At 42.3% G+C, this 4,085-nt stretch overlaps 1 long non-coding RNA gene across 2 annotated transcripts; it reads left to right on the top strand.

Annotated features, from left to right (window-relative positions):
• Window positions 1–201: 201 nt before the first annotated feature.
• Window positions 202–3,698, top strand: LOC308468206. 2 transcript variants are annotated; one of them, XR_013981521.1, is made up of 3 exons: window positions 202–313; window positions 2,087–2,252; window positions 3,230–3,698. It is a non-coding gene; the product is annotated as an uncharacterized lncRNA (long non-coding RNA). The 2 variants fall into 2 exon arrangements; XR_013981522.1 differs by lacking the exon at window positions 202–313 and adding an exon at window positions 373–498.
• The last annotated feature ends 387 nt before the right edge of the window (window positions 3,699–4,085 follow it).

Here is a 4,085-nt window from a genome sequence, read left to right as displayed (position 1 = left end):
ACTGCTTGAATAAACAAATGTGAAGAAAAAATGGCATTGCGTGAGAATTAGGAATTATGTAGAAAGGATTACCACATGTTCAGTCCTCCACTTACAGACTGAACAGACAGTCCACCCCAACTCCCCACTTTTCTCAAGCCAGTAGCAGAAAGAAAAGGGGGGGAAAACACCATTAAGAGTTCAGCCTACCACTTGGTTAAACAGCAATCTGTGGATGGAAGCTAAGGGAACCAGGTGGCTTAAATGTTATTTGAGTAGCACAATTTTTTAGCTGGTTGTGGTTGGTCAGACTGTGATATTATGGCATCCGCAGGTATGGCTGGGAAAGATTTCTTGTAAGAAACAGTAGACAGCTGCTGCCAGTCGATGTAGAAAATACTGAGCCAGATGGGCCATTGTTCTGGCTCAACATAAAGTAACTTTCTATGACATATGTTCTCTGTGCTGTGAGCTTGAAGAGCCATGTCCAAATTCCTCCTAAGCAACAAAGCTGAATGGGTAATTATGGGCCAGTCACCAGCTCTTATCCCAGCCTAGGCTCACAGGGGTGCTGGGAGGATAACAGGAGGACAAGCTTGTAAATTGTCCCAAGTTCTTTAGAGGAAGGGTGGGTTAATCATTTTAATACCAGTAGTAGTGTCAGCATTTCTGCCCCTCCTTTCAGGGTGAAACCTCCAAGGCAGGTTGCCACACACAAACACACACACACACACCCTCATAAAACACACTGAAATATATTATTATTATTATTATTATTATTATTATTATTATTTGAATTCATATCCTGCCCTATACTCAGAGATCTCAGGGCAGTTCACAGATAAGAACCAATTCATTAATAACCATATACTCCAGAAATAGATAAGGGATTTTCCTAATGTGCAGCCCTGCACCAAAATGAGCACTCACACTTTACATTGTGGGTGCCCTTTGCAGGATTGCATATGGTGTGCTGGCTTGCCTCTCATTGTTAATTTCTGGAGGTTCACGCCCAGCCTCAGTAACCTTCTTGCTGCAAGGTGGGCCAGCCTCATTTATAAATAGGGAGTGGAGCCGACAACAGCTTTCCTTTGTTTAATCTTTCTTGCTTGCAAGTTAACTTTTTCTTCCTGTTTAGCTATGGTCTTTGACTAGTTGCTGTTGAAGGACTGGGAAGAAATTTTCCTGCATTGGCAGGTTTTGTCTTCCCCGTAGCAATTCGTCACAACTTTGGTGGTTATAGCCTTAGGTGGAATCCTTTAGTCCCCCTGCAGCATTGTTTCCAGGGTCCCCCTCTTAAAGGGGTTACATATATGGGTGTCACTGGTCATACACTGAAAGGTTGTCAGTGAATGACCCTGCATGTGGGGTATGGGCTTGGCTGTCTGCTACACTTACATCTTGCAGAGCATCCCCATATCCTATTTACCCTGATGAGCCCCAGTTCCCCCCAGATGGGGGCTGGGAGGGATACATGCCCAAGACCTAAGCCAAGGTCTTCAGAAGTTTAATAAAGTTGTGGCCTAATTTTAATTCCATATAACATTGTCAGAGTCTTTATTCCTTCCTTATGATCCCTGGGGGCTGGGGCTGTCGCCGCCTGGTCATGCAATGTGCAGCTCTTTAAGCCAATTTGTCAAGTCTAATGATAACTTTTACAGTTCTCAATCAGTACTCAAATAAAGAATGAAGATAAAGAAAGGTATTTACTCAACAAATGTCTGGTAACAGCACATGCCATTTGTGTGGTTTGTTGGTGTGTGTGTTCTTTTCTTCCTTGTAATCCTCAAAATGCCTTGACTTTCTTCTTGGGCTGGCTTCGTACTGAGAAATGTCATTCAAATTCTGAAATAATTGTGATGTTCTAGAAATTTAATATATGCTATGAAGTTCTTAATGTACTGTGACAAAAGGCATAGGAAGATGTGGGGTAGCAAGAAATATTTGAGGGGAGTGATGGCTACCCAGTGGATTATTCCCTGGACCTGGTATAAAGTAGGAATCAGTCAGAAAATGAAAGCTCTCCAATTGCTTAACATGTTTTCTTGTTTTCTGTATTAGCATTGTCAAATTCCCATCTCTGTGGATTTTCTCCCACTCACTGTAGGCTTCCAAATGTCATGAATTGTGACTCAACACAACAGAGTATATGTGTGCACAGAAGGAAAAGGCACATGTGCATTGTGGCAGTGCACAGGGAGAGAAGATCACATCCCACAGCACATTAACACAGATGGTGGGGAGACCCCAAAACAGATACTATTCTGATAAAAGTAAGTGTGTATGCTTATCCTTGCCAGTTATCTCACTTCCTTTTCAAAAGTTTGAAAAGCAGGAGCAAGTTTAGTGATTAATGAGTCACTGAGTACCCCCAACACTATTTTCCTTATATCTCTGTCTCCACACTTAAATGGCCAAGGTACATAGTTTTTAAAATGAAAAGTGAAAATTCAGAGAATGGAGCCTGACTATCCCGGGGGGTGGGGTGGGGGTGGGCTTCTGAATGTCACTTTGTGACTGCAGCCCTGAGCTGCAAACAGCATTGTCTCTTCCTCAGTTAGCCCATCATGCATGTAAATCCAGGTTGTTGGTCTTTTTGGTGGGACCCATATTGTCTTCCTGCTCTGGCTCTCATTTCGTGGGACTGATGCAATTGTTTGATCTGTATCCTTCACATGCTTTCAGTGGAGAGAAAAACAAAAAGGCCACATTTGTTTTCCATTAAGGAAACAAAAGGCAAGAATTCACACAATGTGTTTCTTACCAGGCTGTATCTAAAAAGTGTAAATGTGTTTTCCTCAAGGTCACTGAGCCAAAAAATGAGCTAAGTTTTTCAAAGTCACAGAAAAGACTGTGCTTTGAAGATTATGCCCCCATCCAGGTCACCTTCCTTCATCATACAGGGTCATCAGGAAAGATGAAACAGCAACCCTCAAGTTCCAAGCACATATGGGACCACCTCCATAATACATGCTTAGGACACTAGGAAAGCACCCAAAAAGTCTGTAGTGCTGTTTTGCACACACCGATCTCTACTGTGTGGAAGCAGAGGCTCTACCATTTTCTTTCTTCCAACCAAGGGGGAAAATCTTCTCTGTGTTTCTAATGTACAAGTGGAGATTTCTCTGGAAGCTGCTTTGGTCATGATGGAAAATGTAACCACTCTATTGAAACTTGGAACTTGCACTGGCAGGGTTTGGAATTTGGAAATGTCACAAGTTTATTTATCATGTTCCTATTTCCCCTCCAGGCAAAATGCAAAAGCTAAAAGTGAGAGGCATCTGAAGGGTCATCACCAGTACCCATGATCTGCAGGAAAAAGACTGGACCCACGTTTTCTAGCAAGGTTCACTTGTGCTGATTAAATCCTAGTCCCACCAGCACTTACCCTGTTTCTGTCCTACTGCCTGAAAGCAGAGGCTGTATCTAGGAACTTGTGCACCATTTTCACTTTTGTACAATTTCCTGGAAGCCTGAAGTAGCATCATTCTGGAGGTAGTGTGGGAAGTATAATAGTGGCCAGCTTCTCAAGACCCAGACTTTGCTGCCAAAGAAGCCCATGGTGGTTGAGCTCGCAGAAAGGCGGAATGGCATTCTGACTCTGAAGCAGAACCTCTTTTTTTTATTTCCTGAATTAACATTTATATAGTAATCACGCACAAACACAAAGCTGGTGATGGTTGAAATGGATGCCCAGTCCCCTGAGGTCTCACTGTATGTAGGACAAAATAACAATGTACAAAAAGATTGAGAAAACTCAGGGTATTATTTTCTTGTTTTCAGTTTTAATCCATAAAAGCTGACAGAGAGAACCCTGGGATCTTGGCAGCTGACAGTTGATCACAGAGGTTGACTCTGCACTTGGACTGGTCTTGTATTGAAGACTTCTTTGTACTCATGGGCAGCTGTACTTTGCTTATTATACCAGGGCATTGCCATGCTGTTTGAATATTAAAAGTTCCAAAACAGAAATATTCATTCATTCATTCATCATTCATTCATTCCATTTCTACTTCACCTTTTTTTCACAAGGAGCTTCAGATGACATACACATTTTTCCTGCTCCATGTTTTATCCTCACAACAACCCTGTGAAGTAGGTTTGGC

Source organism: Podarcis pityusensis (genome assembly GCF_964106645.2).
Source record: "Podarcis pityusensis genome assembly, chromosome: Z".
Taxonomy (NCBI): domain Eukaryota; kingdom Metazoa; phylum Chordata; class Lepidosauria; order Squamata; family Lacertidae; genus Podarcis; species Podarcis pityusensis.
The sequence above is the reverse complement of the archived record's forward strand: the minus strand, read 5'-3'. Positions and strand labels throughout refer to the sequence as shown.